The sequence below is a fragment of the Synchiropus splendidus genome, chromosome 10 (assembly GCF_027744825.2).
Source record: "Synchiropus splendidus isolate RoL2022-P1 chromosome 10, RoL_Sspl_1.0, whole genome shotgun sequence".
Taxonomy (NCBI): domain Eukaryota; kingdom Metazoa; phylum Chordata; class Actinopteri; order Syngnathiformes; family Callionymidae; genus Synchiropus; species Synchiropus splendidus.
In genome coordinates this window covers 20,092,251-20,115,720 of record NC_071343.1, presented here as the reverse complement: position 1 = coordinate 20,115,720, position 23,470 = coordinate 20,092,251, and the positions used below count along the sequence as shown (strand labels likewise).

The 23,470-nt window shown below is 44.7% G+C and overlaps 4 non-coding genes across 4 annotated transcripts; 3 read left to right on the top strand and 1 right to left on the bottom strand.

Annotated features, from left to right (window-relative positions):
• Positions 1-4,558: 4,558 nt before the first annotated feature.
• On the bottom strand, positions 4,559-4,630 carry trnah-gug (transfer RNA histidin (anticodon GUG)). Its single transcript has one exon. It is a non-coding gene; the product is annotated as a tRNA-His (tRNA).
• A 987-nt stretch (positions 4,631-5,617) lies between these two features.
• On the top strand, positions 5,618-5,727 carry trnal-caa (transfer RNA leucine (anticodon CAA)). The gene is made up of 2 exons: positions 5,618-5,655; positions 5,689-5,727. It is a non-coding gene; the product is annotated as a tRNA-Leu (tRNA).
• Positions 5,728-8,539: 2,812 nt separating this feature from the next.
• Positions 8,540-8,613, top strand: trnan-guu (transfer RNA asparagine (anticodon GUU)). The gene has a single exon. It is a non-coding gene; the product is annotated as a tRNA-Asn (tRNA).
• Positions 8,614-21,382: 12,769 nt separating this feature from the next.
• Positions 21,383-21,455, top strand: trnak-uuu (transfer RNA lysine (anticodon UUU)). The gene has a single exon. It is a non-coding gene; the product is annotated as a tRNA-Lys (tRNA).
• The last annotated feature ends 2,015 nt before the right edge of the window (positions 21,456-23,470 follow it).

Sequence of the window (23,470 nt, the reverse complement as noted above, 5' to 3'; positions counted from 1 at the left end):
ATCCTCGATAAACCAGTGACACCTGGTGATGCTGTGCAATAATGGATAGAAATAAACCTTTTCTATTTGTAAACTTAAATGTAGTGATGAGGCCACTACTTTTATATTCACACACCAAACAAAGATGTTGCTTTCATTCGTGAAAAGGTTTGTGTTGCAAAAACAAAATCATCATTTGAGAGTTAAATGTACATAAGTTACTTTGCACACAAAAGTCAGATGGAAAGAGCAAAATATGATTTCAATCATCAATATAAACAGGAAAAAAATTTGCTCAAAGCTGTGATCGCTGAACTTTGCATTAACTGGTTATACCAGTTTCTATGAATCTGCTAACAAGACTCTGAAGGTCAGTTGTCAGGATGGCCGAGCGGTCGAAGGCGCCAGACTCAAGGTGATAAACCTTCCTAACCATGGGACTTCTGGTCTCTGAATGGAGGTGTGGGTTCGAATTCTTCCTCTCTTCAATTGCTTCTAAAGCGCAGAAGAGTTTTAAAAAATCTGTCACTTACATTTCTTTCCCCCTTGACAAATACGGTGTTGATATATTCAGATTCAAATGACATGAGAGAGAGAAAAAAGTATCCAGTTTAGGGGCGAGCATTTCCATCAACAATCCTGAATGTTATCAGAATTTGTATCGTGTACAGTTTCTGTGATCTTCCATCACTGCAATTCCTCACCAAAGAATAATTAAAAAAAACTAAGTACCTAAGTTAAAATAACTGAACAAAAAACACCTCGGTAAATGTAGACACAAGCACCCAAAAATATCTTATATCTAATATATGGATTTTGATGGCCAGTCTCATTTCTCTCCACGCTGCACACGCATCCAAGCAGACACACCGGAGAGTGCCAGCAGGTGCAGAGTCCCAGAGGCGACAGAAGAATTACTGGTTAAACTGGTTAAACTAAGCCATAAGTATATGGCTTTTGATGTAGATTCATTCTGTCAGTTCAAATCTTCATGGAAGTCAGCAGCTCTCTCTGTTCTACTAACACCTTCACACCTTCACCTTCTTCTGCTGCTTATCCGGGGTCGGGTCGCGGAGGCAGCATTCGGAGCAAGGAAGCCCAAACTTCCCGGTCCGCACAAACCTCCTCCAGCTCCTCCCGGGGGATCCCGAGGCGTTCCCAGGCCAGACCGGAGACATAATCTCTCCAGCGAGTCCTGGGTCTTCCCCGGGGTCTCCTCCCGGTAGGACATGCCCGGAACACCTCCCCAGGGAGGCGTCCAGGGGGCATCCGGATCAGATGCCCGAGCCACCTCAGCTGGTTCCTCTCGATGTGGAGGAGCAGCGGCTCCACCCCGAGCTCCTCCCGGATGACCGAACTCCTCACCCTATCTCTAAGGGTGCGCCCAGCCACCCTGCGGAGGAAACTCATCTCAGCCGCTTGTATCCGTGATCTCATCCTTTCGGTCACTACCCAAAGCTCGTGACCATAGGTGAGGGTGGGAACGTAGATCGATCGGTAAATCGAGAGCTTCGTCTTGTGACTCAGCTCTCTCTTCACCACGACGGTCCGATACAGCGACCGCATCACTGCTGCCGCTGCACCAACCCGTCTATCAATCTCACGCTCCCTTTTTCCCTCACTCGAGAACAAGACCCCGAGATACTTAAACTCCGCCACTTGAGGCAAGAACTCTCCACCAACCTGGAGAGAGCAAACCACCGTGTTCCGGTCGAGAACCATGGCCTCAGACTTGGAGGTGCTGATCCTCATCCCGGCCGCTTCACACTCGGCTGCAAACCGACCCAGCGCATGCTGAAGGTCCCGGTCTGATGAGGCCAGCAGAACAACATCGTCCGCAAATAGCAGAGATGAAATTCTGTGGTTCCCGAACCGGATCCCCTCCGACCCCTGGCTACGCCTAGAAATTCTGTCCATAAAAGTGATGAACAGAACCGGTGACAAAGGGCAGCCCTGGCGGAGACCAACATGCACCGGGAACAGGTCTGATTTCCTGCCGGCAATGCGAACCATGCTCCTGCTCCGGTCATACAAGGAGCGGACAGCCCCTAGCAGAGGGTCCCGCACCCCATATTCCCGGAGCATCCCCCACAGGACATCGCGAGGGACACGGTCGAACGCCTTCTCCAAATCCACAAAGCACATGTGGACTGGTTGGGCGAACTCCCATGAACCCTCGAGCACCCGGTGGAGGGTATAGAGCTGGTCCAGTGTTCCACGACCGGGACGAAAACCACACTGTTCCTCCTGGATCTGAGGTTCGACTATTGGCCGAAGTCTCCTCTCTAGTACCCTGGAATAGACCTTTCCAGGGAGGCTGAGGAGTGTGATCCCCCTATAGTTGGAACACACCCTCCGGTCCCCCTTCTTAAACAGGGGGACCACCACCCCGGTTTGCCAATCCAGAGGCACTGTCCTCGACTGCCACGCGATGTTGCAGAGACGTGTCAGCCACGACAGCCCTACAACATCCAGGGATTTCAGATACTCCGGACGGATCTCATCCACTCCCGGGGCCCTACCACCGAGGAGCTTACGAACAACCTCGGTGACTTCGGCCCGGGTGATGAGAGAGCCATCCGAGTCCTCAGTCCCCGCTTCCTGAGTGGAAGACGTGACGACGGTATTGAGGAGACCCTCGAAGTATTCTTTCCATCGCCCGACAACATCACCAGTCGAGGTCAGCAGTCTCCCACCCTCGCTGTAAACAGCACTGGTGAGGCACTGCTTCCCCCTTCTGAGGCGACGGACGGTTTGCCAGAATTTCTTCGAGGCCGACCAATAGTCCTCCTCCATGGCCTCTCCGAACTCCTCCCAGACCCGAGTTTTTGCCTCCAAGACTGCACGGGAAGCGGCACGCCTGGCCTGCCGGTACACGTCAGCTGCCTCAGGAGTCCCACAGGCCATCAAGACCCGATAGGACTCCTTCTTCAGCCTGACGGCATCCCTTACTTTCGGTGTCCACCACCGGGTTCGGGGATTGCCGCCGCGACAGGCACAGGAGACCTTGCGACCACAACTGCGTGCAGCCGCACTGACAATGGAGGAGGAGAACATGGACCACTCAGACTCCATGTCACCTACCTCCCTCGGGATCTGGGAGAAACTCTCCCAAAGGTGGGAGTTAAAGACCCCACTGACAGTGGGTTCCGCCAGGCGTTCCCAGCAGACCCTCACAATACGTTTGGGCCTGCCCGGTCTGACCGGCTTCCTCCCCTGCCAGCGGATCGCACTCACCACCAGGTGGTGATCGGTTGACAGCTCTGCCCCTCTCTTCACCCGAGTGTCCGAGACACGTGGCCGAAGGTCAGATGACACGATCACAAAGTCTATCATAGACCTCCGGCCAAGGGTGTCCTGGTGCCATGAGCACTTATGGACACCCTTGTGCTCAAACATGGTGTTCGTTATGGACAAACTGTGGGTGGCACAGAAGTCCAGTAATAGAACACCGCTCAGGTTCAGATCGGGTAGGCCGTTCTTCCCAATCACGCCCCTCCAAGTCTTGCTGTCATTGCCCACGTGGGCGTTGAAGTCTCCCAGTAGAACAATGGAGTCCCCGGTTGGGGCACTGTCGAGTACCCCTCCCAGTGACTCCAAGAAAGCCGGGTAGTCTACACTGCTGTTCGGCCCGTAAGCCGCAACCGCTGTGAGACACCTGTCCCCAACCCGTAGGGGTAGGGACGCGACCCTCTCGTTCACCGGGGTAAACCCCAACACGAAGCTGCAGAGCTGCGGGGCTATGAGCAAGCCTACGCCAGCCCGCCGCCTCTCCCCGCGGACAACTCCAGAAAAGTAGAGGGTCCAGCCTTTCTCAAGGAGTTGGGTTCCAGAGCCCAGGCTGTGCGTGGAGGAGAGCCCGACTATATCTAGCCGGTACCTCTCAACCTCCTGCACAAGCTCAGGCTCTTTCCCCCCTAGCGAAGTGACATTCCATGTCCCAAGAGCCAGAGAATGTCCACACGAACCAGGTCGTCGGGCCCCCCGGCCTCGACTGCTACCTAGTTCTCTTTGCACCCGACCCCTATGACTCCCTCTGTGGGTGGTGGGTCCGCAGGAGGGACGGCCCATGTCATTCGTTCGGGCTTGGCCTGGCCGGGCCCCATGGGCAGAGGCCCGGCCACCAGGCGCTCGCATTCGAGCCCCAACCGCAGGCCTGGCTCCAGGGTGGGGCCCCGGCTGCGCCATGCCGGGCGACGTCACGGTCCTCGATGTTTTTGGTTTTGTCATCGGGGCTTCTGAACTGCTCTTAGTCTGACCCGTCACCTAGGACCTGTTTGCCATGGGAGACCCTACCAGGAGCATAACGCCCCCGACAACATAGCTCCTAGGATCATTCAAGGTACACAAACTCCCCCACCACGATAAGGTTGCAGTTCCAGGGGGAGTTCTACTAACACTAATTCATATTTCATCTGGGGCGTCAAACTAAATACCTAAAGGGCCATGTGGGTGCAGCTATTTGTTTCAACCAAACAAGCAGCATCAAACTAACCCCATTGGTTCCACTGTGTGCTCCTGATCGGTTTGACAAAAAAACCTGCACCTGCAAATTTGAATGAAAAACAGAAAAGCAGAGTGCCGTGACCCGGATTCGAACCGGGGTTGCTGCGGCCACAACGCAGAGTACTAACCACTATACGATCATGGCTGCTTGGAAACATCTTTTTTGAGCAATACAGACGAGAAAAGTTGAGATGAAATGTGTGGCATGCACTGAGTAAATATTCTTCTCATGAAGTCAAACAATAGTGTTTCATTTTTTTTTTGTAACTCAAAGACTGGTTGTTTGTTTTGTGGTTGTGGTGGACTAATGCGAGTCGTGTTTCGAAAAAACAGAATCTTCGAACGCTGGCCAGTGTCTTTTCTCTCCACGCTGCACACGCATCCAAGCAGACACAACGTAGAGTGCCAGCAGGTGCAGAGTCCCAGAGGCGACAGAAGAATCACTGGTTACACTGAAGGTTACCGTATTTTCCACACTATAAGGTGCATCGGATTATAAGACGCACCTTGAATGAATGGCCTATTTTAAAACTGACTCCATATATCGGTATACAGTAGCGGGTGCTTGGGGGTGTGGTGTCTTAGCCAGTGGGATGATGGGTAGGGACACACAGGTGTGACTCATTAAATAGAGGCTGTATGCCACGCACTGGGGAATCTTTGTTGTGAAGACTGAATAAACGACACACAGAACTTGACCTGCGACTCCTACTCCTTTGTCCTGCCATAGTACCACATGATGAGGCACATAGAATAGAAGCTAGAGTCGTGGCTGGGGTTGCGTTATGAGTCCACTAGATATAGTTAGGAATAGGAATATATAGGAATATAGGAAGTCTCAAAACAGTGCAAAGCAATAACAATATAACAATAACCCAATAGCTCAACGTTGTTCAAACATTAGTGTCCGGATTCACAATATGACCAACCTTGTTCAGTGGTAAAGAGAAACAGGAAAAGCTCACTTTATCAGTTCATTCCTCATCCACGAATCCCTGGAATTCTTCTTCAGTGTCTGAATTGAACAGTCGGGCGAATACATCATCCAACATGCCCGACTCCGTCTGGTCAAAGGGTTTAACTGGTTATTCCAGTTTATATGCAGCTGCTGACGACCTTCTGTCGGTCAGTTGTCAGGATGGCCGAGTGGTCTAAGGCGCCAGACTCAAGGTGATAAGCCTTCCTAACCATGGGACTTCTGTTCTCTGAATGGAGGCGTGGGTTCGAATCCCACTTCTGACAAATCCTTTTTCTCTGCCCCATTGTAAGGTCACGTTTCCCATTCTTGCTCTCTTTTATTGCTTCTAAAGCGCTGAAGACTTTTCTTAAATCTGTCACATTTATTTCCCCCTGCAAATACAATGTTGATATATACAGATTCTAATGTCACGAGAGAGAAAAAAAGTAGCCAGTTTAGGGGCAAGCATTTCCATCAACAATCCTGAATCTAATCAAAATTTGTATCATGCACAGTTTCTGTGATCTTCCACAACTGCAATTCCTCACCAGAGAATAATAAAGAATAACTAAGTAGCTTAGTTAAAATAACTTGCAACTGAAAAGAGAAGTAACAAAAAACACCTCCTTGCTCTTCTGAAAAGTTGTGCAAACAGGGTCTATACCTGTGTGGGTTTGAACTACCAACCTCCCAATTAATTTTCTTTCATGCGTGTTAGGATTTCAAGATGGGTCCAGACATCCGCTAGTTTAGGAACTTTTCTGACGTAAGTGGCCCGGCTAGCTCAGTCGGTAGAGCATGAGAATCTTAATCTCACAGTCGTTGGCCACAGTATTTTATCTGCCTCTAATCTGGGTGGTCTACATTCTTGGGCCCACACGATGCACCGACTGCAGAGGCAAATCTTCCATTCTCTGCGTTATGTTTGTGTGTCTGTCTGCTGAACAGAGAGCTAAGTGGTCTCATCCTCCTGCTTGTTGTGTGCTTGTTCAACTTCTCTTCAACAGGCACAGTGCAACATTTCCTTTCTGTGTGTTTTATCATTTGTTTGTTCTCTCGTTTCAAATGTCCTCCCCTAGTTCTTATTGTGTGTTTCTTTGTTCCCTGATCTTATCAACTGACAGTGTTTGATTTCTTTCTTTTCCACAAAAACTGATGTGTAAACCTGTCTGTGTGCTGGATGTGTGGTTTAATGTTAATGTTACTATGTCACCAGTCTGCAGGCACACAGCAACGGCAGCAGGACTGTACCAACCATATGTCCTGTACATTGACCAGTGGAATGACTGTGCCACTGAGTACCTGGAGTCCAAACGCTTTGTTTGAAAGATGTTACTTTCATCTGGAAAAACGATTTTGGGATCTCAAAATGTGGAAAATAAACCTTTTTGTGCCAAAAAAAACATGATTTGAACCTGAAAAGTACAGCACATTAAGTAGTTAGCAAATAGAAGTCAGATGGAAAAAACCAAATGTGACTTGAAATCAAAAAATAATTCAACAGTCAAACATGATTTGCTAAAAATCAGTTCCTGTGGGGAAAATAAAAGTAGTACTGAATGTAACTTCACTTCTTTGAACATGTGTGATGCACTGCAACAGGTTTCACCATTACTTTATCTACTCCAAGGCTCTGCCTCTGCCTGTAGCGATAAGTTCCCACCCAGCAGTCAGTTTTGCGTGACACTGATGGAATTGTGCAAACATGCTTTTAGATCTCAAGATTCCATGCAGGAAAATCATGCTCAAGAATCTGATGCTTCACTGGCTAATTGTTTAAGGACCATGTTTATCATCCCGAGTTCCAGCATGAGCCCCCCAATATTGGGTGGAAGTTCTGTATTACAGTCAAATGCTGCCATTTCGTGGCCTGACCACTAATGAGAGGCTCTTGTTTGAGATGAATCTCTCAACTTTAGCTTCCATGCACCACTGTGACTATAATCCCCTTTCACCCCTCATTTCACTGCCACATCTGACATCTGACTCTCCTGGTGGCCCATTGCAGAGAATCACAAGAGGCAGCTCAGCAGTCTGAAGCATGAAGCAGGTGACCACAGAGCTGCTAAAAACACTGGAAACACACGGCCACGCTCTCGTGCCTCTGACCACCTGTAGTTCATTGTTGAGTCCAATGAAAGATCAACTGTGTCGCCTGTAAACACCAATGTCTCTCATTGGTCGATTTGTTTATGCTGCAGTGCTAATATTTACCACACAAGCCTGATTTGGACATGCGTCGTGCTAGAGCATGACAGCGTCCCTACGGTCCTGGTATATGTACTACATTGATTTGTGCTGGAGTTCTGTGTTTGTGTGACAGAGACACAAACATCACACAGAGAAGGGAAGATTTGCCTCTGCAGTCGGTGCATCGTGTGGACACAAGGATGTAGACCACCCAGATTAGAGGCAGATAAAATACTGCGCCCAACGTCTTGAAAAAGAATATGAATTGTTAGGTTGGTGGTTCAAACCCACACAGGTATAGACCCTATTTGATCACAGCCTGTGGAAAGAGGAAACTGAAACTTGAATGAAAAAAAAGATCAAATGAAATACACTCACAGACGGGGCAGGAGTCTTGGAATTGAGTGACTGTCTATTTCAGAAATAAACTCGCAGTGATAAACACTTAACAACATAATGTACATGTATCAAGTATCGAGTAACCTTGAGTTAGTGGACTGTTTTTATACTGTTCTCTGAGCCAGATGTTTCCTTTCTCAATACCACATTAGGAGACATTGAGTGAAAGTCTCAGCAGGTGACCTGAGGTGCGAGAGGTGTCAGGTACGAAACCCAGATGAGCCCCATCTGAGGGACTCCTTTGAGAGTTTTAGTTTCTGTGCACCCTCTGTAACCATACTGCCCTATATCACCACCAGTGAATGGGCTTGTTCCAGAATGATTTCAACTTTGGCATGACGAGGTTCCTGCAATGGATTTGATCAATCAATCGATAGGTATCAATAGAGAGCAGCTGACCTAAATGAGGGTCAGTTTCCCACACTGGGAGTCAATGGTGGCCTGAGGGCCCGACCGTATGGAACATGTTTACAAACGTTTGATCCAGATGTTAGATTGCTGTTTCATGTCTCTGTGGCGCAATAGGTTAGCGCGTTCGGCTGTTAACCGAAAGGTTGGTGGTTCGAGCCCACCCAGGGACGTACACTGTTTTATGGATACTAAATTGTGTTTCAACTGGGCTGTCAAACTCAATCCCTGAAGGGGAAACTGTTAGATATTTCTGCTTGTTCTTCTTTAAAAAATGACGAGAGATCAGTGAACTTGAGATCAATGGAAATTTTACTTCGAAGGACTCAGAGTTCACAGAAGTCACGCTGGTTTACAAAAGCGAAGGCTGACTGGAGACTGACGCTTAGAGGTGTCCTTTATACAGCGAGTCCACATTCCTGCCATCCGAGAATGTTGAGAGGCCATCCTCCAGTAAGGAGACGCATGCTTTTTGGGAAAAGCATCAACTTAAATATAGAAACTAAGGGGCCTCTGGAATGCAGTGCGGACATCAGCATGTAAGCATAGAATTACAAGTAAGCAGCAAATCTCTTCAGTTCAAACCTCAAGGGTAAACCAGGGGTGAACCATAAATATGATCAATCAATCACATTTTCTTTTTCATTTCCCTCCTGTTTATCATATTTATTACACAAAGGAAGTCATCATCTGTATACATCTTCATTTGATTTTCTGTATCAGAGTCATTAATCCTTGTGGAGAGACGACACGCAGTTCCTTTGAAATTTGTTGTCCTTTTATGGTTGTAGTGGAGTAGGAAAGGGTTGTGATGTGCCATTGGTTGAAGTGGTTACCGTCCTTATTTCTTTTCACTGTCCTGGTCCTTTGAAGCGGTTGCAGTTCTTATTCCTCCTCAATGTCCTGGTTCTTCTGGGATATCTCCTTCCCGCCCAGCTCGACCTCACTCTCAGGTTGTTGTTGAAGTTGGGTATACAGGTAGGTACGTTCCACTGACTTCACGATGATCCTTTCAATCAGGCTTCGAAGACATGGAATGCAGCAACAACCTATGAGAGCAAATACAAGAAGAGCGGCCAGTATCGATAGAAAGAGGTTTTTGATATATCCCCCCCATATTCCAAACACTTTGGTGAACCAGTTGGAAAATGTATCATCGATACCACTGTTTTTAGCCACTTCTTCTGATAAAGACTCAAGGCCTGCCAGGGCTCGGGAGACACTTCCTCCAGGAGCTGTGTTGTTAGGAATAAAAGTGCAACAATGACCTTTAAACGTAGAACAAACTCCACCTTTTTCTGCCATTAAGAAATCTAATGCCATTCGATTTTGCCATGTCATGAGAGATGTTGGCGCTAGTTGATCTCGAAGTCCTTTAATACCAATATAAGTAAGTTTTATCAAACGCTGTTGGTTGTAATAAACATAGTTAATCCAAGCTACGTTTTTATTTGTTTCAATAACAGGTCCTGCTACTGGAATGGCTGCAGTCCATCCAGCAGCAATCTCACAACGAGCTTTGAATTGTGATGGAGTACCTCGTGGTACACTGATTGCGTCGACATAAGTTTCAGGGCCATAAACAGGATTAGTAACTCCATACAATTCTTCCATTTTTTGAAATAGAACATCACGTGGGCGTCTTATTAAAGGTGTCCTGAAATTTGATGATTCCCATCCAACAACTGCATCTGTATCTAATTGTACTATTGGAAGGATCAACCATATTAAGGCGATTTGACCATGGTATCCATACGGGATGGTTGATCTAATTTTTCTGTCACCTCCTAACCAAAACACATCAGCACGGGGAAGTACTGCTGTCGTTTTACACCAGTCTGATGGAAATCTTCCTAATCTTTTTTCTGCTTTCTTTCCAAAAATTTTGTAACACGTGTAATTTTCTGGGGAAATCATGATTTCAGTTGGAACTTCTTTGTCAGATACAGGATAAATATAATCATATGGAGCACAAGAAGAATCCATAATTTTTCCAATAGGCATAGGTTGCATAAGATACAGTAAACATTCTATAGCTGTGGAATTTAGATTGACAGGAACTGTTGTGAGAGACGGTGAGGCTTGAGCACATAGAACACAATTTCTTTTATTTAAAGTTGAAGCTGTATAGAGCATCCAGTTAAGCCAAGTATTTTGTCTTCCGCTACCGGTTTCCATGGGGACTATATCATTTGGATTGTCAATTTCAACCGTTTTTGCTAATGTTTTGCCAGATGGAATAGTTGGCTGAGGAAGAGATGCGACTGTTGAAGCAACTAGACAATTAGAATTAACTTCTAACGTGAACATTCTTAATTCATCAGTTCCTTTAATGTCTACTCCGACTATGTATGTTCCTGCATCTGCAAATATGGGTTTGCCGGTTATATACATTGGATTACAGCCAAATTTATTGTCAACTAAACATGAGACCGGGGGTCGAGATATCCAAAATCTGTCACGCTTTTTATGCTTAGTGTTGACCCAAGTATTCAGTGAAGCAGCAAAGATGTTGTTCCAATTACATGGAGGATCACAAAGGTACACTCCTGCTTGCATGTAGGTGTATGGTAGTTGAATATGTTGGCAATATGAGTAACCATAGAATTGTAAGGTCAACAGATCAAGTTCGAATGTTGTTTGTTGGTTTTCGCAAGTGCGCAAGACCATTACTGGGCATTCTTGTGGATCATAGGTATTTTTAAATTTCCCTGTAACTAAGAGTCTCCCACTCCCTATAACAGTTCCTAAGATTAGCCACGCTCTCGCCCTATTTTGCCACACTGCCAACCCCATCATCCGTGGTTTTCTTCTGCCAGAGGACCGTCTGCACGATCTATCCCATTCGTACACCGGACCTTTTAGACTAACTGGTCTTGTCAGATGGGGCTGCTAGGAAACTGTCCCTTAGTCTTGTTCAATTTGTGTGGGAGCTCTTTTACAGTGAGCGTTATGTATCCAAGTTGACCTTTCCTGAATTTTAACAGCTGTGGGTGTAGACAATACAACCTTAAATGGTCCCTCCCAACGCGGATTGTGCCAATGTTTTCTTTTTGGTGACTTCACAAAAATCCAATCCCCTGTCTTCAATGGAGCTACTGTCCTGTAGGATCGATAGGTATTACATTAGCATTATGTACGGTTCTGTTTTGTAATACTTTAGTCATATAATTGATTAGTGAATTTTCATCTGAGTTGTCATCTTCATCTTTGCTGATCACTGGTAACTTATAAGGTCTTCCATGTACAAGTTCAAACGGAGTCAAACCTGAAGAGTTGGGTGTTATTCTCATATAAAACGTCACTAGTGGTAAACATTGGACCCAGCTTTGACCTGTTTGTTCCATAGCTTTTTTTAGTTGTAGCTTTATTGTACCATTTGCTCGCTCTACTAAGCCAGCACTTTGTGGGTGATATGCACAGTGTCGCTTAAGTTCAATATTAATTTTTTTTCCTAACTGGTCAATGATTTGATTAACAAAGTGTGTTCCATTATCACTTCGGATAGTCTGTGGAATTCCAAATACAGGAATTATATGTGTCAATAATGCTTTAGCTACAGTAAGTGCATCATTATTTTGACATGGTATTATTTCTGTCCATTTTGAGAATTCATCAATTATTACCAAACAATATTTCTTTCTTTCACACGGACTTAGTTCAATGAAGTCCATGCAAATGGTTTGAAATGGATAATTTGTTTGTGGGAATTTTCCTTGTTCTTGTCTGATGTTACCTTGTGGATTGTGCTTCAAGCAAATAATGCAGGATTTACAGAATTTTTTTAAATATGAAGTGATACCTGGAGCTGCGTAATGTTGTTCTATTAATTTTAACACTCCTTCTGAAGAAACATGTGTTACCTCATGGCTCAGAATAGCAGCCCATTTGAACAAGGATCTTGGTAAAATTGGTTTATCATTAAGATGATACACATCACCACATTTGACAGCACCTTTTCTTTTCCAAAGGCGTTTTTCAGATTTAAGTGCAGCTTTTTGGTTATCCGTTAGGATCTCTGTGTCTGTAGTAGTAAAGATCATTATATCTTGAGTTGGTATTTGTGCTTTTGCTGTGCGATCTGCAAAGTTGTTTCCTTTGGATACTGCATCTTGTTTGTTAGTATGTGCTTCACATTTACAGACTGACACTTGCTTAGGAAGGAGAACAGCTTTCAGTAGCCGTTCTAACAACTTTTTATGTTTTACAGGTTTCCCTGTTGACGTTTGCATACCCCGTCTTTGCCATTGTGCAGCAAAAAGGTGTAACGACGAGAAAGCATATTGGCTATCTGTGTATATGTTAACTGTTTTTCCTTTTGAATACTCGAGGGCAATGCATAAGGCTAAAAGTTCAGCTTCCTGAGCAGATCTAATATCTGATTGTTCTGCAGCATAAATCACTTTTTCATCAGTAACTACTGCAACAGATGTACGTGATTTACCATATTTGCCTTTTACACAGGAACCATCTGTATAGATGTTTAATGCTTGCTCTAACGGTTGATCAGATAAATCAGGTCTTGGTTTTACATTTTTTTCACTTTCTACCAGACAATTATGTGGCTCTCCGTCACTTGGTAAGGGTAACAAAGTAGCTGCATTTAAAGTTGTACATCTTTCAATAGTTAAATGTGGTTGGGACATTAGGATTGCTAAGCATGACAAGTGTTTTGCAGGTGATAAAAATTGAATTTTACTTTGTAAGAGTAAAATTGCAACTGCATGAGGGACTTTAAGGGTTAACGGGTGGAAAAGTACAATGTGTGCGGATGCTTGTACTGCAAGTGAGCATGCAACAACTGCTTGTACACATGGTGGAAGGGCGCGTGTTACATCATTAAGTTGAGTTGAGTAATAAGCCACGGGCCTTAATTTATCTCCTGATTTTTGTAATAGGACTGAGGTCATATGTCCTTCTTTACAATCTACCATCTGAATAAAGGGTTTTGCATAATTAGGTAAGCCTAAGGTTGGTGGTTGTACCATCATCTTTTTAATCTCTATAAGAGACTTTTCTGCTTCAGGTGTCCATGTAACTTTCTCATGGGGTGTCAAATCGCTTTTTACTAGATCTTGAAGAGGTCTAGTGATTTGAGAGTAATTTGGGATCCAAAGTCTGCAATAGTTGGTCATTCCCAAAAATGCCATAACCTGTCGTTTTGTAAGCGGTTTTGGAGCTTGTAAAATTGCTTCTTTTCGTTTTTCGTCTAAAGTTTTCCCTTCAGATGTTAATGTGAAGCCTAGATATTTAACTTTCAATTTCCAAAGTTGTAACTTTTGCTTTGATACTTTGTGACCTTCTTCATGCAAATGTTGAAGCAAGGCTAAAGTGTCCTTTTTGCATTGTTCTTTTTCTTGCGAGGCTACTAATATATCATCCACATATATTAATAGCTGACTTTCAAATGGTGGGTTAAACCTGGACACGCTGGCTTCCATGGCAATTGAGAAAATGGTAGGTGACTCAGTGTACCCCTGAGGAAGTCTCGTAAACGTATATCGCTTCCTTCTGAAAGTAAAAGCAAACCAAAACTGTGAACATTTGCTTATTGGGATTGAAAAGAAAGCATTTGAGATATCTATTACACTGAAGTATTTTGCTTCTGGATCTAAATCATTCAATAGTGTGTAGGGATCAGGTACACAAGGCGCTCGAGCGACAACAGCTGAATTAACTCTTTGCAGATCTTGGACCATTCTCCATCCAGTTGATGGTGGTGCCTTTTTTACTGGGAATAATGGTGCATTACATGGTGAGTCTTCACATTCAACAATCACTCCCGATTTTAACAAATCTTGTATGATAGGTTTAATTCCGTCTTCGGCTTCAGGTTTCAAAGGATATTGTCTTTGACACGGTCTATAGTCTGATTTTGGAGTTATTTTTACTGGAATAGCACCTTTCATGAGACCTACATCTGCAGGTCCTTTTGACCACAAGTCATCTGGTATTTCTTTTAAAAGATGTTCTAGAACTAGTGTTACTCACAGAAACTGAAGAATCTCTGATTTCTGATCTTTTTTAATCATTTTAGGTGAGCTTGTGGTGTTGCAGTTGTTACCCAGTTCAGTGAAAGCTTAAAGTAACTGTTACTGTACTGAATGCCACTGTCATCAGGTACTGACCACTGCGCATTTTTAGCATGGTCTGCAACATGTCCCAGATCGACCCATTTACCTCTTTCTGGCTTTATTAATGAGATGTGTAGCTCATGGGGCATTTTTTCCCATGGTTGTGTTGCTGGTGAGATGCATACAGTTGCAAGGGCATGACCTCTATTTGTCCACACAAGATCTTTTATTATTATTCGTTGTGGACCAAGTAAAAAGAATCCTTTTTCATAGTTGTCATCTGGCCCTTTTTGTCCTCTGTAATTCATAATTACACGTAACTGGTCTGATGACATATGTTGTCCTCTTTGGATTCTTTGACTGGCTTCCTTTAATAAGTCTTGGCTCACTGATTGATGTCCATTACTTACAAGATCAAAGGAATAATATATTTGTGGCTTTGAAATGGATTGGTGTACCATGATTGGTTTTAATCTCATCACTTCCATTTCACCTGTATCTTGATTTGGAACCACTCCTATTCCCATTGCTATCATAACATCTCGTCCTAAAAGGTTATACGGGACTCTTTTTGACAACACAATTGAAGTTTCTAATTTCTGACTGGTGTGTGGATCTTCAATGGTAATGGATCTAGATCGATTCTCTGTGGTCATTGCTCCATTTGCAGATACCACATGAACTATACGTGAACTTTTGGGCACATGCTTAGCCTCATTTTGTTTGATCACTGTTGTAAACGCTCCAGAATCACAAAGAAAATTAATAGGCATGCCATGTATGATCAATGTTGTTTGCGGCATTATTTTTGGATTAATTTCTGACAGAAAAATCTTTTCAATGTCTATTGTTTGTGAAAATTGTGTTTGAGAGTTATTTTCATCTGACTCTGAATCAGAGGAATCTACTCCTCCCTCCTGTTCACCACAATGTGGTGACATACTGTAGTGCAGTCATGCTTGATACTGTTGTTTCTTTGGACAGTTACGAGCAATGTGTCCTGGTTTATGACAGAAGAAACAATTTCCCATTTCTGCATCATGCTCATAACTATCTAATTTTTGTCTTGAAGTCTGTTGTATTTTACGGTTTGGTGATGAGTAACGAGGGTGGCGGGATGTGCGACCTTTAACAGACTGATAAAAGATTTCATCTTTGTCGTTTTCAGAAACTAAAAAAAGTTTTGTCGGTGCGGCGCGTTTCTTTTCATTTTTGTTTGCAATCATGGTCTCAGCATGTTTACAATGAGCAACAACATCAAGAAGTGGCGCGGTATTGACAATAATCATGTGTTTTCGTACAAAAACGGAGATCTCAGGTCTACAGTTACGCAAAAACCCGTGTTTAAGTTGCTGTGTGTAAGGGGTCATTTAATGTATAGTGGTTGGTTCCATACCGCAATTTAGATCGAATACTGCTTTGTATTGCGAGAAAAATTTTTCAACTGCTTCATCTTTTTCTTGAATTGTATTTTCAATTTCATGCCATGATGCAGATGCACGTGATTGTTCTACAATTCGGTTACAAAGAGCTCGTATGCGATCTTCTAATGCTTGATCATCAAATTGAAGAGGAGCTCCTGCTGCATTTAACGGATTCCATTCTCCAGAAATTAGGACATAACGTGTTCCTGTAGCTTTACGTACAATTTGTTCAACCTCCCTTCCATTTAATCTAAACCCGTTTACTAGATTTAGCAGTTCATCACGAAAAGCAGTAGGTGTGGTGAATGGTTGAGGCATAGCTGCGGTTATGTCACGTATGTCTGCTGCGGTCCAAGCACGATGAACCCAAAGTGTTTCTTGACCATTATCGCCTCCTGGACCCGCGACTTCTATCATGGGAAACAGACTTTCACGGTGTGGTGATACTATGTCATGCTTTTTCTCATTTTGACCAATATTTAATACATTAGCAAATGCTTTAGTAAGGTTCTCAACTGTTGTTATTGAATTGTCATTAATTCTATCAGACTAAGTTTGTTCTAGCGTGTTTTGAGCCTGTAATCATGGGATGAGTGTTTTGCTCAGGATATCTCTGGTGCATGTCTTAAGTCTCTGTGAGGGTGTGGAGGTGGTGCAGAGGCAACATTTCCCCCTGAAGTATCAGGTTGCTGTACTACTGCGTCATGCTGCTCAGCAAGAAAAGGCCGTGCATCTTGTTGTTGAACAATGTAACTATCCATAGATGGTGAATCATCTAACGTATGTCTTTTTTGTTCAATCTTAATTTTTTCTAGGTTTTTCGTTTCTTTTTCAATTTTTCCTTTCTGCCTTCTATTTGCTTCCTCACACCACATAACAGCACACTCATATCCATTTTTATCTAGAATTTTCTTATTTCCCTTAGATCTTTCATTTATTGATTTTCTTAACTCTTCACATTGTTTTGGGTCAAGTTTTCCAGAAAACTTATATTTTTCTTTCCATAAAGTTACATATTTATGTTGGCCTGGCCATCTTTTTTCCATTAATTTTACATCACCCTGTAGTGGGGTTCGTTTTCTTTTTGAAATTAAGGTACCCATTTTTATTTTTATTATTGTTTCTTTTTTTTTTTTCTTTTCCTTTTTTTTCTTTTTTTAATTATTAATAAAGGATCCTATATCGGTTTTATATTTATTATATGTATTATTTATAATATTAATACTTATATTATATTATATTATATTATAGCGCTGCATTTATTATTTATACTCAGGTATATATTACATGCACTCAATTATAGTTATGCACTTACTCCAACTTTTTGGACTGCTTTCAGCTACAGAGTCATTCAGTTGTTTAGGTCAGTACTAAGTACAGTATTGTCCCGGGAGTCAATAAAGCTACTACTGAATCTGAGTCCAAACCTGTGTGTGATCACTGTTAGATTTCGACAGTCCTGATGTTTTAGTACAAAGACTATACATTCACTCTGACACATTCACACCTCATGGTTATAGTACATGACTAACGGAACTAGAATTCACTCTTCATGAGACTCTTATTCTATTTTTGATTCCGATTATTACTTCCCACGCTTAAGTACGCGTCTACCTCAGAGCTAAAATTCCTCAATATTTAGTTCTTAGTATTACTATCCCACGGTTATGGTACGTACTGAATAATTAACATATCCAAAGTTTTTATTCTTACCCGGCCTATACCCGGCCTTTACCTGACCTCGAAGCGGCCCTCTACCTGGCCTATACCTGGCCCTGACGTCATGCAAACACACGCTGGTGCACTTGTCTCACCGTTCACTGATGTTCGTCCTTGGTCTGGATCCCGTCACTCCGACAGACTCGACTTCGACGGCAGTCACCGGCCTCCTTTGAAATCCAACGGGGGTGGAGGTCTTTGTCTTTGCTGTACAGTCTTTCGGCGTCTGGCCGTCGTCCTCTTGTCAGTCGAAGATGTTGGGATCCGGCTCGAAGGACCAATTAAATGTTAGATATTTCTGCTTGTTCTTCTTTAAAAAATGACGAGAGATCAGTGAACTTGAGATTAAGGGAAATTTTACTTCGAAGGAGTCAGAGTTCACAGAAGTAACGCTGGTTTACAAAAGCGAAGGCTGACTGGAGACTGACGCTTAGAGGTGTCCGTTATATAGCGAGTCCACATTCCTGCTATCCGAGAATGTTGAGAGGCCATCCTCCAGTAAGGAGACGCGTGCTTTTTGGGAAAAGCATCAACTTAAATATAGAAACTAGCAACATCCACCAGCTCCGACTGGGGGATCCCGAGACGCTCCCAGGCCAGCGAAGAGATATAATCTCTCCACCTGGTCCTGGGTCGACCCCTCGGTCTCCTCCCAGCTGGACGTGTCTGGAACACCTCCAAAGGGAGGCGTCCAGAGGGCATCCTGATGAGATGCCCGAACCACCTCAACTGACTCCTCTCAATGTGGAGAAGCAGCGGCTCTACTCCGAGCCTCTCCCGAGTGACAGAACTTCTCACCCTATCTCTAAGGGAGACGCCTGCCACCCTTCGGAGAAAACCCATTTCAGCCGCTTGTATCCGGGACCTTGCTTTCTCGGTCATGACCCAAAGCTCATGACCGTAGGTGAGGGTCGGGACGAAGATTGATCGGGATATAGAGAGCTTTGCTTTCTGGCTCAGCTCTCTCTTATGGACAACAGTGCGGCAAAGGGATTGCAATACCGCCCCTGCTGCCCCAATTCGCCGACCAATCTCCAAATCCCTAATCCCCTCACATGACAACAACACCCCGAGATACTTAAACTTCTCCACTTGAGGCAAGATCTCAGTCCCTACCCGGAGAGAGTAATCCATCCGTTTCTGGTTGAGAACCATGGTCTCGGACTTAGAGGTACTGATCCTCATGCCAGCCGCTTCACACTCAGACGCAAACCGATCCAGCATGAGCTGTAGGTCACGCGATGATGAAGCCATCAGAACCAAATCATCTGCAAAGAGTAGAGACTGGATCTTCAGACCACCAAACCGCAAACCCTCCTCACCAGAGCTGCGCCTCGAAATCCTGTCCATGTAGACCAAGAACAGGATTGGGGACAAAGCACAACCCTGGCGAAGACCAACCCTCACTGGAAATACATCGGACTTGCAACCAAGTATACGAACACAACTCCCGCCCCAGGAATACAGAGACTGAACAGCCCTCAGTAGAGAACCACTCACCCCATACTCCCGAAGCACCTCCCACAACCGATCCCTGGGCACCCGGTCATACGCCTTCTCCAAGTCGACAAAGTACATAAGTACATGTAGACGGGTTGGTCATACTCCCAGGAACCCTTGAGAACGGTCGCAAGAGTAAAGAGTTGGTCCGTAGTTCCACGACCAGGACGGAACCCGCATTGTTCCTCTTGAATCCGAGGTTCGACTATCGATCGGAACCCCCATCAGGAGTCGCACAAGACATTAGGTCTCGATACGACTCCTTCTTCAGTCGGACGGCTTCCCTGACCTCTGGTATCCACCAAGATGTCCTTGGGTTGTCGCCCCTTGAGGCACCGATGGTCTTCAGGCCACAACTCGCAACTGAAGCCTCAGCCATGGCGGTTTTGAACACCGACCACTCATGGTCGATGTCCCCAACCTCCACAGGGATGCGTGAAAAAGCTTCCCGGAGGTGTGAGTTAAATGCTCTTCTGACGTCCTCCAGACGTTCCCAGTTCACCCGCACTATCCGTTTGGGTTTACCTGGTCGGTCTAAAGGCTTCCCCCGCCATCGGAGCCAGCTCACCACCAGATGGTGATCAGTTGACAGTTCTGCTCCTCTCCTAACCTGAGCGTCCAGAACATGTGGCCACAGGCCAGATGGAACGATCACAAAATCGATCATTGACCTACGACCTTGGGAGCTCTGGTACCAAGTACACTTATGAGCCTCCCGATGTTCGAACATAGTGTTTGTGATGGACAAACCATGTCTAGCACAGAAGTCCAACAACAAACAACCATTCGGGTTAAGATCAGGCAGACCGTTCCTCCCAATCACGCCTCTCCAAGTTTCTCCGTCATTGCCCACGTGAGCATTGAAGTCTCCCAGGAGGACAATGGAGTCACCGAGTGGGGTCTCACATAGGACCCCATCCAGGACCCCCAAGAAGGCCGGATACTCCGAACTGCTATTCGGTGCATACGCACAAACAGCAGTCAGAGTTTTCCCTCCCCGAAGCCTAAGCCTCAGGGAGGCGACCCTCTGGTCCATCGGAGAGAACTCCAACAAACAGGCGCTCAACCGGGGGCTTGTGAGTATCCCCACTCCCCCTTGGCGCCTCACACCATGAGCAACACCCGAGAAAGACAGAGTCCAGCCCCTATCAAGGAGTTGGGTTCCGGAGCCCAAGCTGTGCATGGAGGTGAGCCCCACCAGATCTAACTGGTAACGCTCCATCTCCCGCACTGACATTCCACGTCCCCAGAGCTAACCGATGCAGCCCAGGGCCTCTGCGCCAGCCTTCTCTCCTTCCACTGCCACCCAAATGACAGCGCACCCGACTCCTGGATTGCCCTCCACAGGTGAGCCCATGGGGCAACGATGGGATGGATGAAGCACGGTCCACGCTGCTCTTTCGGGCCGTGCCCGGCCGGGTTACGTGGGTCGCCCGGCCACCAGGCGCTCGCTGACGGACCCAACACCCAGGCCTGGCTCCAGGTGTGGGCCCCGGTGTCCCTCCGGGCCAGGTACTCCTCATCCATTTTCCCTCCTCCATAAAGTCGTCTGGACCGTCCTTAGTCTGACCTCTCATCAGGGACCTGTTTGTCAAGGATGATCCTACCAGGAGCACAAGGCTCCCCACAATATAGCTCCCTGAATCATTGAGGTACTCAAACCCCCCCACCATGATAAGGTGACGGTCCATGGAGGAGTGAGAATGAGAATGTGTGTGAATCTAAACAAAACTGTATTCATGTGGACACCAGTTGTACATAATCTGTGATGTTCATTCTCATGCACGTACAGGGTCATTTGCATTCAGACCCCTTTAATGGATCATGTTCGATAACAACAATCCATTGAAGGTGTGATGTTTTTTGTCCTCTCTGGTATGTTATACATGCATGATAAGAAATTGGTTCATATCGTGGTTGAACCAATGACCTTGGCGTTATTAGCAACTCTCATTTTGACTGGAGTCATTCTGCAGACCTGTCCAATTGATTATGAAGAACAACACATGAGATGGGGAGGAAGACTCACAGGAGGCTTCGTCAGTTCTACTGAGCTGGGTTGGAGTTCAGGCTTATATCAGGCCATCTGAATGGGACAAGATGTTGATGGACAGGGGTGGAGCCAGTCCAATGTGATGGGTGACAAGAGTCAGCATGATGCTCATGGGGTCTTCTTTTGCCAAAATGCAGACAGTGCTGTCTTCAAAGGAGTGAGCATGTACAGAGCCTGGATAGCTCAGTCGGTAGAGCATCAGACTTTTAATCTGAGGGTCCAGGGTTCAAGTCCCTGTTCAGGCGATGGTTTTATCAGGCACATCATCTCCAGTCAAGATGAGCACCAAAAGCTGTTCTGAACCTTCACATGCCCAATCTAAATCTTCATAACACCACTTCAAATGGATTAAAGGAGTAAATCTTCCTTCCTAAACACCAACAACGGCGGGTGAAGGCTCGAAGATTATGACTTGACTTTTTACTTTTCAAACCACCAGAACCGCAAACAAAAACATGGTCAACCAATCTTTCATTCATGACGCAGAAAATAAAACACTGTTTGACTCCACGAGAAGAATATTAGCACAGTGCATGACACACATTTCATCACAACTTCTCTCATCTGTATTGCTCAAGAAAGATGTTTCCAAGCAGCTGTGATCGTGTCGATGTTAGTACTCTGCGTTGTGGCCGCAGAAATTCCAGTTTGAATCAGGTCACGGTACTTTGCTTTTCTTCACATCACTGTGAGCCTTCAGTCCCATCCAATATGTTGTTCTTCATTGGACAGGTCTGCAGAATGTCTCCAGTCAAAATGAGGGTTGCTAATAACATTGTGATCATGGGTTCTACCCCAGCAATTACCTTTTTTTTATCATGGATATAAAACATGCAAGGAAATATAAAATGCTCGAATGTAATTTGTTCTCAAAGTAGTTTTATCCTCGATAAACCAGTGACACCTGGTGATGCTGTGCAATAATGGATAGAAATAAACCTTTTCTATTTGTAAACTTAAATGTAGTGATGAGGCCACTACTTTTATATTCACACACCGTAACACAACAAAGATGTTGCTTTCATTCGTGAAAAGGTTTGTGTTGCAAAAACAAAATCATCATTTGAGAGTTAAATGTACATTAGTTACTTTGCACACAAAAGTCAGATGGAAAGAGCAAAATATGATTTCAATCATCAATATAAAGAGGAAAAAAATTTGCTCAAAGCTGTGATCGCTGAACTTTGCATTAACTGGTTATACCAGTTTCTATGAATCTGCTGACAAGACTCTGAAGGTCAGTTGTCAGGATGGCCGAGCGGTCGAAGGCGCCAGACTCAAGGTGATAAACCTTCCTAACCATGGGACTTCTGCTCTCTGAATGGAGGCGTGGGTTCGAATTCTTCCTCTCTTCAATTGCTTCTAAAGCGCAGAAGAGTTTTAAATAATCTGTCACTTACATTTCTTTCCCCCTTGACAAATATGGTGTTGATATATTCAGATTCAAATGACATGAGAGAGAGAAAAAAGTATCCAGTTTAGGGGCGAGCATTTCCATCAACAATCCTGAATGTTATCAGAATTTGTATCGCGTACAGTTTCTGTGATCTTCCATCACTGCAATTCTTCACCAAAGAATAATAAAAAAAACTAAGTACCTAAGTTAAAATAACTGAACAAAAAACACCTTGGTAAATGTAGACACAAGCACCCAAAATATCTTATATCTAATATATGGATTTTGATGTCCAGTCTCATTTCTCTCCACGCTGCACACGCATCCAAGCAGACACAACGTAGAGTGACAGCAGGTGCAGAGTCCCAGAGGCGACAGAAGAATTACTGGTTAAACTGGTTAAACTACATCAAAAGCCATATACTTATGGCTTTTGATATACGGCTGCTTGGAAACATCTTTCTTGAGCAATACAGACGAGAAAAGTTGTGATGAAATGTGTGGCATGCACTGAGTAAATATTCTTCTCATGAAGTCAAACAATAGTGTTTCATTTTTTTTTTTGTAAATCAAAGACTGGTTGTTTGTTTTGTGGTTGTGGTGGACTAATGCGAGTCGTGTTTCGAAAAAACAGAATCTTCGAACGCTGGCCAGTGTCTTTTCTCTCCACGCTGCACACGCATCCAAGCAGACACAACGTAGAGTGCCAGCAGGTGCAGAGTCCCAGAGGCGACAGAAGAATCACTGGTTACACTGAAGGTTACCGTATTTTCCACACTATAAGGTGCATCGGATTATAAGACGCACCTTGAATGAATGGCCTATTTTAAAACTGACTCCATATATCGGTATACTGTAGCGGGT